General features: G+C 36.5%; 1 pseudogene; it reads right to left on the reverse strand.

Moving 5' to 3' along the window:
• Positions 1-3,297: 3,297 nt before the first annotated feature.
• On the reverse strand, positions 3,298-13,346 carry LOC148047971 (uncharacterized; annotated as a pseudogene).
• Positions 13,347-14,983: the final 1,637 nt, after the last annotated feature.

The raw sequence follows: 14,983 nt of genomic DNA on the forward strand, positions 1-14,983 counted from the left end.
AGTGCAGTGAATTTATATAGCACACCTTTAACAGAAAATAATTTTGGTGATTTCTCCATGGCACTGCAATTATATCCAGTGCGCCTGACAATGAAATGAACAAATAGTACAAATGAAGCCATTAATTTCCTCCCTATCTACACAATTCTAATTGGAAGCATTTAATTAGACTTGGCTACAGTTTCTCAAGAAGATTGCAGAACACATATTGGAGCTAACATTCAAGCAAAGATGTATTTATCATGGTTTTATTAAGTACAACAAATATGCATAATACTGCTAAGTAGCTAATGATAAACAATGCTATCAGATATAATCCTTTATCTCCAAATTTATGGGGAAATAAATCATTCACTACTCATTTGCAGTTGTTTTTAATTGTTAAAATTAATACACATCTTTATTTGTGCACCAACTTTTTAATAAGTTTTTTTTTATAGGTAGCAAGAAATGTTCCTAAAACTCCCAGTAGTTTGTGTTTAATGTGATCTTTCTTGATGATTCTGGTAGATTTCCACTAATAGATAATAGTGTTTTCCATCCTCTGGTTATATTTTGTGACTGCATAAAAACTACAACCCTTTATAGTTTACACTGCCCAGAGTTGTTCTGTGATGGAGGGTGGTCTCCAAATTCCATTTATAAACAAAAATTAATAATTTGCCAGGAATTTGGCCTCACCTCTAGCAAGGAAAAGACAGAGATAACCATGGGGTTCCAAATGATGGATGCAACCAGGTGATTGAAATCACACCCCTTTTTGTATATATGCAGTGAGAGCCATGCAAGTTAAGTGTTGGGTTTGGATTACATAATGGCACCCATTATTTTGAAAGTCATGTCCATCATGCTGTTTCTGTCCAGGAGAAAGTGCTGTGGATCTTGTTATAATCCAAAATTACATACATGACCAGGAAACTGGTATCAGCTGATGGGTCAATGATGGAATACTAGGCATTTTTAGCATGATGATAATTCTCAAGCCATTTTTGAAAGCTCCCAAGTTTTAGTATTGCCTGCTGCTAAACATATAAGGACAAAAATCAGTAGAAATTCCAAGGAGACAGTTATATCTCATTCATATGTCTTGTTTGCCTCAGCATGAAGACAGCCTGCTTACCATTTCTTGAAGGCAGGATTGCATAACATGTGCTCAGTCTTCCCCAGGACCATTTCAAAAGCAGCTTCCACAGATATTTCATCTTAGTGTAACAGTAGTTTCAAATGAATTAAGAGATAGGTAGCATGGAGGATGAGAGTTCACAGTGATACTCTGCCTGTTGCATCCTCTTAATTGTTATTCCGTCCTCTTGAACAAGTGCTTTGCAATTTATCTCCCTTCCCCCCAAAAGATTCGTTTAAGATGAATCTAATATTATGTTTCATTTCAAGAGCCATGGTGGGGCAGTGGTTAGAATGCAGCATTGCAAGCAAATTCTGCTGACTGCCAACTGCCAGCAGTTCCCACAGTTCAGTTTTTCGCCAGGCCCAAAATTGACTCAGCCTTCCATCCTTCTGAGGTGGGTGAAATGAGGACCCAGATTGTTGGGGGCAACATGCTGACTCTGTAGAGCGCTTAGAGGAGGCTGTAAAGCACTGTAAAGCGGTATATAAGTCTAAGTGCTATTGCTATTTTGTTTTCATACCAAACAAATCCTATTTTAAAATGAAGCAATCCTATCCACTTTCTCCTGTTTCAGACATCAGGGCTTTACTGCTTGGGAAAAGCACCTCAACAGTTAAAAAAAAAAACCACAAGCTGATCTTTTAATATTTATTCCCTCTAAATGGGTGCACTTACTTCAGCTGCAATTGCCTGTCCCTCTGGGATCCTGTCTACTATCAGCAATCACACCAACCAGCAGGTAAATAAACAAAAGACAACATAACATTAAGGAACAGGAAACAGACTCGGCAGCACCACAGACAATATATGATTGGATCTCCCTCATTAATAATTACATTTCTGAATGGCACTGTTCCTGTAGAAGCCTCTTAAAGGAACAAGAGACATAATATATCCTTCTTTACTTTGAAAAGTTCTCTGTACACTAAATGATAAAAATACTATCATGTCAACTCAGTCAATTACAGAGCTCTAAATCCAGAGAGTGCTAGCATTTGGTTCTCTAGTCTAGCCTTTACTTCTACGTATTAAATATTTATATGTAACTCATAAGATAACTGCGTACAGTATCCATTTTGGTTGTGTATACTTTTATCAATTGTTTCTGTGACATTGGCTTTGTATCACTAAGATCCTAATTTTATGTATCATTATACTGTAGTTGCTTCTAGGACTGAGGCGGCTGCCTGCTAATGTATCTGCTTTTGTTATCGTTTGATAGGAATATAGCTTGTTTCTTTTATTATACACTTGTCCATACTAAAGTTATTATTATTGTTTTGTGAATTCTAATATCCACCTTCAAGCACAGAGGTTACAAAAAATATAACCCTTTTATACATGTTGACTTTTGCCACTGTTGCAATTGCTTTTGGTGGGCATACCAAAGGTGTTTGGTATTCCTGTTATTTAGCCAAAAAATGGACATGAAAAGCTTAAAATCAACAATGAGGAAATTGAATTAGTTTGAGTATGTATCTTCCTTGGATTTAAAATTGTTCATAATGGCAGTTCTACTCCAGAAATCAAATGCAGGATAACCTTAGGCCGCACTGCAATGGTTAACATGAATGAGATCTGGAAAAGCAAAGATATTGATATAAATACAAAAAGGCGAGCTGATTAGAGAAATAGTTTTCCCTGTAATGATGCATGGGCGTGAGAGTTGGACACTAAGAATGGTGGATGGAAGAAGAATTGATGCCTTTGAACTGTGGTGCAGGCATAAATTATTGTGTGTACCATGGACAACCAGAGTAACTAACAAAGAGGTGTTAAATCGTATAAAACCAGACACATCATTAGAAGCTAAAATCATAAGACCATGTCTGATTTACCTTAGCCATGTCATGCATGCAAAGAACAGACTGATAGCACTGAATGTAATACAAAATTGAATAAGCAACAATTGAAAAAAGCTGTGCTTGACAGGGTAGCATGGAGAGTACTTGCCTAGAAAGTTGCCAAGAGCCGGGCACAACTAAATGGCTAAAACAATAACTATGTAACATTGCCTTGTTGGGGCCTCATGGGACCAGATAGCCTGCATAATTTTCTTTTTGTGTTATAATTAGACTACTGATATCATCCTTGTGATGACATACTGGATTTGTCCATTTCTGGCTGTGATAGATCACAATTGATTAAGATCTATAAAAAATTAATACAATTTAATGCAAAATATAAATCAATATAAACATATCTTTTTGGTTGTCACCATCAATATGGCTTTCCCGACCAATGTAATTCTGTTGAGTAAGGATGTCATGCATAATTGTCTCAGCATTGTCAGATTCTACTTCAGTGCTGTGCTATGCAAGCATTTTCATGTGTAAAAAGACCATCATAAAATATTGTCTATTGTCCAGTCTTTATAATGGCAAACTTTCCCTTGCAGGTTTCCTATTATATCTGCAAAATTAACAACCGTGTCTGCATTACAGTTTAATTTCCCTAAAACTGGTGTTCCAGCTATTGTTACTGTGCTGTACTCAAACATCACTTTTCTGAGCTCAGATTACATATGAATATACTACTTTTGCTTTTGCTTAAATATAACAACAAAGTTTTGTTCTTACATTTTTGAAAAAACTGAACTTATGAGCACTTAAAGCAAATTACTCCACAAGCTGAATTTGATGCAGAACGTACAGAATCAGTTGCAACAATGGCATATTGTCATAATGAAATATTTAGTTTTAGTAGGTTAGATGTCACTGTACTATACAACTGAGAACATGAGCGCTAATTTGGTGTAGTGGTGAAGATAGAATAGAATAACAGAGTTGGAAGGGACCTTTGAGGTATTCTAGTCCAACTCCCTGCCTAGGCAGGAAACCCTACACCACTTCAGACAAATGGTTATCCAACATCTTCTTAAAGATGATGTGAAGATGCTAGAAACCAGGAGACTGTGAGTTCTAGTCCTGCCTTAACAATAGCAATAGCTGTTAGATTTATATACCAGTTCACAGTGCTTTACAGCCAAATTCTAAGCAGCATATTACCCCCAACAATCTGGATTCTCATTTTACCAAACCTGGAAGGATGGAAAGCTGAGTCAACCTTGAGCCTGGTGATATTCGAACTGCCAGATTGCAGGCAGATGGCAGTCAGCAGAAGTAACCTGCAGTACCACTTTCTAACCACTGAGCTAATGTGGCTCATGAAAGCCAGCTGGGTGACTTGGGCCAGTCACTCTCTCTTAGCCCAACTTACTCCATAGGGTTGTTGTGTGGAAATTAGGAGAAACATGGAGTACTAAGTATATTTGTTGCCTTGAGTTACTTATAAAGTAATAAAAATTTAAAAAAAATCTAATAAATAAATAAGTAAAATGTAAGATGCTTGGATGCTTTATTTTTTTGCTGAATAGTACCCCTTGTGGAATTCACAGGCCTAACTTTAGCCTAAGCTCTCACAAAGTTTTTTGCTCTGCAAACATCAATTGCTTTTACTAGGTAAGGGAGGTATTTTCTATAAATATTTCCTTCAAATTGCTATCACGTATGCCAAAAGCAATTTTGGCCCTCTGTGTAAGATCTTTAGAAGGCCCACATTCACAGTGCCGTGCCTTACTTTGAGGTTTTGTTACAAAATCATCTATGCTTGCTGCCTCACCATACTATCCATGCCAGAACCGATATATTTCAAACCTGGGATTTTTCTTCAGCTTGCAGTAGTTTTTCAGAGTTGCAATTACTCTGCAAGAGTTTTATTATTGGCACACATCTTACAAGCTTTATCCTGCATGCAGTGAAGTATGACTTCAACTTAGCAGTCTTCAGATTCTTTCTTTAAAGAAGTGAGATACTGTTTAAGCACTTGCTTCTATCTCCTTCAATTTTCTCCCAAATTCTCTTTAAAGGACAGTGGTGTAGGAAGTACAAAATAGTCCATGAGAAACAAGAATTACTATAGATTCTTACTTAAGAAGCAGGCCTATTCTTAGAACTACAGTGGGGAGTTTTTGATAGTCTCCACAGAACATATACCCAAACTATTTGTAAGACAGACTGATACTTTATTCCAGTCATTGACCAATATAAATACATTCTATAAAACAAAGCAATTTAATCCCCAGCATGAGTATTGGCAATATGGATGAAAGTTAGAACATAGAACATAGAATAACAGGATTGGAAGATCCCATTCAAGCAGGAAACCATTTCAGACAAATGGTTGTCCAATCTCTTCTTTAAAATCTTCAGTGTTGGAGCACCCACAGTTTCTGGGGGTGAGTCATTCCACTGGTGGCAAATGTCCATATAGCACTGACAAGACAAAAGAACATGGGTGGTGGTTTTTATGGCACTCATGTCACAATATTGCATTTAATGTGGAGTTTCCTATATGTCCCTTCTAAAGCAGTTATGGAGAGAACATTAAATTGAGCTGTGGATAAGACTGTCCTGTATCTGAGGACAGTGATGTAATAAAAATATGTAGCTGGTGACAGTAAAAATTGATTATTTAAAATGATATTGTGAGAAAAAAGCAACAATTTCTGTTAAGCCTTCTATATTTAAGATCTTTTGCCTTTGTATGATGACATTGACACTTCTCACAATAAGAAAACATAGCAGAAAGTTGAATGAGAATCCCTCTTTATTCAGCATAACCAATATAACTTTTACAAATAACATAATTTTCTCCAAGTCCTGCCCACCATACACATATGCATATAGAGAAAACACCTCTCTATCACATACACAGACACCTTAAAAGAAAGGCTTGACCAGACTTCCAAGCTACTTGATTAATAAACACATCATATTTAAATATTATAGAAACATGAAATTTGTATACATATTACAAGTGGTTTTTTTTTAAAAAAAATCCCTCCAACATGCATTCAAGGGCAAGGATAAAAACAAAACAATGTGCTGAAATACAAGACAGGTGTATCACGATTTTCTTTGTACCTAGCAATTTTTAGAATCACAGTGGTTTATCCTTTTCTGCTGAATATCTGAGAATCACGAAAGATAATAAAGTTAGGTGGTTCTGACTGGAGAATCATCCCAATGTAGCAATCTAACTTGTTCCACCACAGATTTTTAAAACTACTTGTCACTGCTGGTTTAAATCTCCCAGTGTTATGTTTCAAATAATTTGCTGACTGCTACCACTTTGGAAGTAATACCCGAACAAGAGCAACACACTGTGGATAAAAGAAAATGCTTCACTAACCTGATCAGCGGTACAACCAAGATGCTTCTTACTAAGCTTAACCTCTTTCAGTGAAGTTTGCCTTTCTCTTTGGATTTCTACACTCAAAGGACTGCTTCCATTGATGGAAAACACTGATGCCCTTGATAATAGATATCTGATTGTGCATGTTCTTTAAGGATCATGGCCTTTTAATCTCCCCCCTTTTTCCAGAATTTGAAAATTAGGTATTAGGATTTAATACAATTTGATAATCTAATTTAAGATGAGCTGCTGAGACCTTCTGGGCTAAACATTCAATCACTGTGTAGAATTAATGGAATTTGGTGGCATAAAAGTGATTCCTTAAGGCAATTTGACTGCTACATCACAGCTGCAAATACTGAATTGCCCAGTTGCTTAGGATTAGTTAAGTAATTGTTCAGATTAGTATTTCTTATATAGGAGAATGGACAATGGTGGTAAGAAAAAATATTTACACAATGAATGGTAAAAATCAACCTATTGGATTTGTGACCTCTTTTTATCTAGGAGTTGTTATTATTATTATCTTATGAGGTATCATCGACCTCACTCATACAGGATTTCATTCAGTTTTAACTCTTAATACCAACAAAATCTTAGTGATATTTCCCTGACACGTTGAAACTGCAGCTGAATTCCCAGCCAGCATGCATTAGCATGTGATTGTTCCTACAAAAATTGTTTAGCATTTGTAAGCCCCCCCCCTCTCTAGATAGATAGGCAGGCAGGTAGGCTGGCAGGCTGGCTGGCTGGCTGGCTGGCTGGCTGGCTGGCTGGCTGGCTGGCTGGCTGGCTGGCTGGCTGGCTGACTTGGAGAATTGGGGAGACTACTAGGCATGAAGAAAAATTAACCTCAGTGAAATCTTCAAGAGAGGAGATCAAAATAAGCAAAGTGGCAGGCAGAGCATCAAGATGCAAGTCTTTTGTAGATGAGTGCAACACTGATATACATACACAAAATATTAAAACTTACACCAAAAGGCTCTATCTGCCCTCTTGCCTATTTTGACTGCTCCCCTTCCTTTGTGGATGACATTCATTTGCTTAGCCACTGCAGGAGCAATATATCTTAGAAATAAGTTAGGGAAACCACATCAAGTATGACTTCTCTATTTCTTTCTGGTCCCCTTACCAGCAGTGACCAGAAGAGGCTTCTATATCTCCTTCTGTGTAATGATGTTGCCTACCTAAGTTGAGTGTGTGTTTCTGTTTTCTCATGTTGCATCTATATATGTTTGTGTGTTCTGGAATGTATAGGGCAAGCTTGAATGTATTGTGCTCTAGATGATATCACTAGAAGGAGAGGAAGCTTAGAATGAAGGGATCAGCAACATTCTGAGGTCACTGCTTAATGAGTGAATTATTATTATTATTATTATTATTATTATACAATTGTATCACAGCGGCCAGTTGTTTCGCTGGATTTGGCATTGGTTACTAGTCGGGCCCCACCCAGGGGCCTAGGACGTCGTAACGTATTTTCGTAATATACGTGCAGATCCAAGCAGTATTATTATTATTATTATTATTATTATTATTATTATTATTATTATTATTATTATTATTATTATTATACAATTGTATTACAGCGGCCAGTTGTTTCGCCGGATTTGGCATTGGTTACTAGTCGGGCCCCACCCAGGGGCCTAGGACATCGTAACGTATTTTCGTAATATGCGTGCAGATCCAAGCAGTATTATTATTATTATTATTATTATTATTATTATTATTATTATTATTATTATTATTATTATTATTATTATTATTATTATTATACGTTGTATTATTATACAATTGTATCACAGCGGCCAGTTGTTTCGCCGGATTTGGCATTGGTTACTAGTCGGGCTCCACCCAGGGGCCTAGGACGTCGTAACGTATTTTCGTAATATGCGTGCAGATCCAAGCAGTGCGGCTTTTTGCATTTGACTGATGGTGATTTTGTCAATTTTTAACTGTTTTAAATGTAATTCTAGTGCTTTTGGAATAGCACCCAGTGTGCCAATTACCACTGGAATTATCACTGCTGGTTTGTGCCATAGTCGTTGAATTTCGATTTTTAAGTCCTGGTATCTTGCGATTTTTTCATGTTCCTTCTCGGCGACCCTGCTATCACCTGGTATTGCGATGTCTATGATTGTGACCTTATTTTTCTCAACCAGTGTGATGTCTGGTGTATTATGCGCCAGTATTTTGTCGGTTTGTATACGGAAATCCCACAAGATCTTGACCATCTGATTTTCGGTGACTTTTTCAGGCTGATGTTCCCACCAGTTTGTTGCTGTTTTAATATTATAATTTTTGCACAAATTCCAATGGATCATTTGTGCTACTGAATTGTGCCGCAATTTATAATCAGTCTGCGCGATTTTTTTACAGCAGCTGAGTATGTGATCAACAGTTTCATCAGCTTCTTTGCAAAGTCTGCATTTGGCATCATCAGAGGATTTTTCGATTTTGGCCTTAATGGCATTTGTGCGGATAGCTTGTTCTTGCGCAGCCAGGATTAGTGACTCTGTTTCTTTCTTTAATGTACCTGTTGTTAACCATAACCAAGTTTGTTCACTGTCCACTTTATCTTTTATTTTTTCCAGAAATTGGCCATGCAGTGCTTTGTTCTGCTAACTCTCCATTCTTGATTTTATCACATCTTTTCTGTATTCTTGTTTCGTCTGTTGGGCCTTCAGTAGATTTTTGTTCTTTACTTCAATTAATAGATGTTCTTGACTTTCTTTTAAATAATCAGCCAGTGCATGTTTTTCTTCTTCAACTGTTTGCTTCACTTGTAATAATCCTCTGCCACCTGATTTTCGGGGCAGATATAGTCTATCAGTATCACCACGTGGATGTAAACTGTAGTGCATTGTCATTAGTTTCCTGGTTTTTCGGTCCAAAAGGTCCAAATCAGCTTGTGTCCAGTTAACTATACCAGCTGTGTATCTTATAACTGGTATTGCCCAGGTATTTATGCCCTTGATTGTATTTCCACCATTCAATTTAGATTTTAAAATTTTCCTAACTCTGTTGGTGTACTCTCGCCTGACAATAGTTTTTACTTCTCCATGCTTGATGTTATCCAACTGCAGAATGCCTAAGTATTTGTAGGCTTCATTTTCTTTGCATTTAATTAATTGGCCATTGGGCATTTCAATTCCCTCACATTCAGTGATTTTGCCCCTTTTTATGGATACAGTGGCGCATTTTTCCATGCCAAACTGCATTGAAATATCGGTGCTGAATACTCGGACTGTGTTTGTCAATGATTGGATTTCTATTTCTGACTTTCCATAGAGTTTCAAATCATCCATATATAGTAAATGTGAAATTTTTTTCAGCTTCTTTGGCTGTTTGGTAGCCTAATTTCATTTTTTTTAAGATTACTGATAGTGGGATCATTGCGATGATGAAGAGAAGAGGTGAAAGTGAATCACCCTGGAAAATTCCTCGCTTGATATTAACCATTCCGTAGATCTCATTCCCTACTGCCAACTCAGTTCTCCATTGTCGAATGCCTTTTTGTAATCAATCCAGACCATATTCAAGTTCATTTTTCTGTTCTTACAATTTTCTAATATCATTTTATCAATTAGGAACTGATCTTTTGTGCCCCTGCTCCTTCTTTTATTGCCTTTTTGCTCTACTGGCAAGATGTTATTTGTTTCCAAATAATCCATAATGTTAGCTGAAATAATGCCTGTGAGTAATTTGAAGGTTGTTGGCAAGCATGTTATTGGTCTGTAGTTTTCAGGTATTGTTCCTATTGCATCCTTCTGAATCAAGTATGTTTTTCCAGTTGTCAACTATTCATCAATTTGATCATTTTGTAAAATTTCATTCAGTTGCCTGGCCAATATTGCATGTAAACCAGTCAGATATTTGAGCCAGAAACCATGCAATTGGTCATTTCCAGGTGATGTCCAATTCTTTACTTTTTTACTCAGTTTTTGACCATCTCAGTTGTTATTTCTAATACTTGCATTTGTTTGTTGCCAATGCTTTTCTCAAAGTCATGTATCCACTTTGCTTCCTTATTATAGTCCTTTGCATTTTCCCACAGTTCTTTCCAGAATTCAACTATGGCCTACTTTTCTGGTTTTTCACTTTTGGTATCACCATTCACATTAAGACTTTGATAAAAACACTGTTGGTCTGATCGAAATTGCTGATTTTGTTTATATTGGATGATTCGTGCCTCATATCTTTCAATTTTCCTAGCTGTTGCTGGTATCTGCTGTTTTACAATCTCTACAGCTTTATTGATGTTTCTTGTATCCAATCTATATCTTCTGATTAGCTGATCTATGATTTTGCTGTTTTTAAGCCATTGCTCATGCATGTTCTTTAAGTTGCTAGCATCTGCCCTTAATTTTTTCAACTTTTTGTTCTAATCGGATTTTCCACTTTGGCTTTGATGCTTTTTCCATTGTGTGACTAGGTGCTTTGATTTTAATGCCTAGTTCTTTAGTGACTATTACAGCTACATTGTACATTAACTGATTCGTTTCCAAGATGGATCCCGGTTTGATTGTTGAAAGCACTGCATTAACCATTTTCATAATAGGGGCCAAAAAAAATTTAGGCACAGTTTTTAATGATGGTAAACGTTGCCTTTCCTCATTAGACAGAAAATGCTCCATGAACTTGCACTTCAATTCTTTTTCTTTTTGAGTTAGTTCATCAGTTGGTTCAATGATACCTGGTTCTGGTGGTAGTGTTGTTATTTCCTCCCTGACATCTTCTGGGAGTTAGTTGTGTATTGAGTATTGGTTGTTTCCGCTTGTGATGTTGGTTTTTATTTTTGCAAATTGCCTGAATTTCCACAAGTTCAACTTCACTAAACACTTTATTCCATATAATAAATTGCCTTTGATCTGCTAGTCGTTGTTCACTAACATTTGAATCTGGATATTGTTGTTTCCATAACTCATACATTCGCTTTATTATTATTATTTTGCTCTGAGTTGTAATAACAGGCCATTATGACACGATTTTCATCTGCACTATATTTTTGTCATTTTGTTGACTGGTCCACTTGTAGCCCACTTGTTGACAGATGCCCAGGGACCTCAACATCCGCCGCAGCCCTTGTTAACCCGTGCGATGACCGATGCGGTATAGAATTTTTATTTGTTTCTTTCACCATGTTATATGGGTTGGCATTTTTTTTTTATGAGGTCAGGTTGCCAACCTGATCCCAACCCTCCTCCTTTCTTATCCGGGCTTGGGACTGGCAACGGCGGAGTTGTTGTTGTTGTTGTTGTTGTTGTTGTTGTTGTTGTTGTTATTTCACTGATTTCTCCCACCATGCCTTATTTGGCTTTATTATGTTCATTTTTCAGTTATTCCTAAAATGAGCAGACAGAATGTTGATCTTATATAATTCATTTCTAACATTGCATTGGTTCATGGTTAGTTCACTGGTTCATTAGTCAGATTAACCATTTAACCAAGATATATCTTTATCGAATGTGATCGGTTTGGGTAATGTCAACTTCAAAGGCAAACTGAATAAATTGTACTTACATCACATACTTTTTCTGCCAGGGAGAAAGGGCTGGATTGAGTAGCGCTAAAGAAACATGGTAACCCTCTCTGACAAGTCATTACTGCACAAATTTTTCCCTCCACTAAAATTACAAGATGTTTAATTTCATGTATTCGTGTCCACACTGAAAATAATGTGACTGGAATTTTGTCCTCAGTTATGTTTTATGCAGCCTTTACTATATGAATTTTATAATCACTGATTATAATTCTACATTACATTTTATGGGGGATATAAATTCACATGATGGTCAAAATCAAAGCCAAAGCCTAAATGTAGTCATTTAGCATAGCAGTTTATAGTTTTAAATCAAATAGCCACCGTCACTGAGAAATATTGCACCAGTTCTTCCAAGTTTTAACAACCTAAAATGTCTCCATTATCATTAGACTCTCTTCTTTTATATTCTTCTCTTAGCTACTGTTACATTAAATGAGTTCAGCTATATGTCTTGATTTACCACAAAAGTTAAGTGTCATATTTTAGGCAAATAAAAATGATTAAAATATGACAGCTGGCAAATTATGCTAACATCTGATAACAAATCATTCCTGACAGTTCAATACTAAAGTTCTTATAGTTCAGCGATTAATGTTATAAACACTGAGCGGAAAAATAAAAAAAAACCTACCACTCAAATAATATATTCCCAAAGTGATCAGAGAAAAATGCATTGTTTATCTTCATGTAAAAGAAATGCTATCCATTTATTTCTTGCTTTAGAAGCAGATTGTAGATGAATAACACTAAACAGAGGTTTATATCTATCCCTTACCAGTGAAATGAAATGATAAAGGGAACACAAAATGTGGAGGTAAGCCATTCTCTCAAATAATGATGATGTGGGGGCTTTTGTGAAGATAAAAAGATCTTTAGAGACAATTCTCATGCTTTCTGTGTGTAGCTTTGTAAGTAAGGCAACAGAGAAAAAGACAACATTGTATTCAAGAGTGGTTCCAAATTTTATTTAGAATGTCAGTCCAAAGTTTTAATTTTAGCTGAACATGATACTGTGCTTAACACTGTAACATTCAGACTGTAAACAGACAATGGTTTTGTGTGTAATATATCGGGCAATGAGGCCATTGTTACAGCTTGCACGCAAGCAAACACAAAACCTCAGGCTGTGCATGTAACAATGTGCCTAACTGTTTTGAAAGTTGGGTGCTCAGAGATCTCTGTCAATATACAGACCTTAAAAGATTTCAGGAGAGATGAGAAAAGTGTGAGAGTCATTTGAGAAAAGCAACAAGTAATCCAAGAAAAAAGAAGAACAGTAGGTAATTATTCTAAGATTAGTGTATCATTGCCCTTTTCTTTAAGGATTCTTATGTACATCTTATTATTGTTATTGTTATTGTTATTGTTATTGTTATTGTTATTGTTATTGTTATTGTTATTGTTATTGTTATTGTTATTGTTATTGTTATTGTTATTGTTATTGTTATTGTTATTGTTATTGTTATTGTTATTGTTATTGTTATTGTTATTGTTATTATTTTATTCATTAAACATGAAACTCAGTCAAATGAACATTTAAAGATGTGTCACATATACCATTGACTGGTTCTAATGGTTGATACGGGTTGCTGCCAGCGTCCTAGGTATCAACCAAGTATCTTCTTAAAATATATGATGTTCCTAGTAGTGCAGTTTTTTGCAGTTCCACTGGTGTTATTGCAGGAAGCTGCAATTTCTTGATGTGTTTTGTAAAATTATTGTACATGATACCAAGTGCCTTGATGACAATGGGTATCAGTGTATGTTTCATTCAGCTTTGTTTTTCTTTTGCCATTTGAATACAGTTATTTCATTTTGAGAAGAAAGTAAACTCTGAAGTGTGCCTTCTTACTGGAGATTTGCACAATCTTCTCTTTTATCATGCTCAGATGTAAAAGGACACTCTTGGCTTTGCTGGTATAATGTGGCAAAACAGGGAACAATACTCAAGCTGAATTGGTAACAGTTTATTTTTATATCTTATACTAGCTTCTCAGACACAGGGAAACTGTATATTACAGAAAAAGGTTCTCAGGCTGATTTCCTGGTATACACATTTTGCTGATTAAATGGATGTATCTTTCAATCATTTCCTCTGATAATGCTTATATTTTCATCTATCATTGGTCTCTTCACAATCTCATAGCTTTATTAGCTAAACAACTAACTCTTACTTTAGACAGAGGTAATAAAAGTAATAGAATACTGTAGACCAGGGGTGTCAAACTCTATTTCATTGAAGGGTTGTGTTTCACCTCAGGGGGATTGCAGGGGCAGGGGGACCATGGCCAACTGTACATCACTTGTTTTGGGGTGCTTGTGGTGGCCAAGCACTTTGCAAGAGGAAATGGGTTCCAAACTCCGTTTTTGGCTGCAACAGCCTCTTGCAAGCTTCTGCCAGCAAAAATGGAACTCAGGAAGGCCGCATTCCCAAGCTCCATTTTTGCTGGCAAAGCACTGTGGGCCAGTCCTTCGCTGTTTCCAGAGGTTTAGGTTTCATTTTTATTTATATGCCGCCCTATTCCCAGCGGGACTCACATGATGGTCAAGAGTGGCCCCACTGGCCAGATCTAAGGACTCCGTGGGCCGGATCAGGCGCCCGGGCCTTGAGTTTGATAACCCTGCTGTAGATAATTGTCAGGCCTGGACAATTAACTAGCGGTGTTACTTGGAACCCTGACAGTGATATTGGACATGTGAATCAGGTGGCAAACAGTCTTTTTCAAATAACGTAAAACACAAGAAAAGGCAGACTCAATGAGACTGTACTATAGTCAAGGTGAAAATTCAAAACAGCATTTTAGGTGACCAGTCTATCAGGGTAGGTTTCTTCTATTTTTTCCCCCTCAGGAATGATTGACTTTTAATTCATTATGCAACTCAAGACATAAAAGAAAAGTTACTCTTTGTGTCATTTAATGAAACAATTTAAGTGGTATTTGGCTAGTCGTATCTGGGACTTCTTCTTAAAGTTAATGGGTCTGAGAAGGCATTTGCTTTTGCTGATTGCTGCTATCAAGCCAATAGACTTGTGATCGCTCAATAATCATGCTCCAATTTATCCAAATTTCTAAAATGTAGTGAGAAGAGTGTCTGCAAATATACTGATATAAACT

The sequence above is a fragment of the Thamnophis sirtalis genome, unplaced genomic scaffold, assembly GCF_051295495.1.
Source record: "Thamnophis sirtalis isolate CommonGarterSnake01/CBP01778 unplaced genomic scaffold, rThaSir2_p1.2 scaffold_3, whole genome shotgun sequence".
In the NCBI taxonomy this organism is placed as follows: domain Eukaryota; kingdom Metazoa; phylum Chordata; class Lepidosauria; order Squamata; family Natricidae; genus Thamnophis; species Thamnophis sirtalis.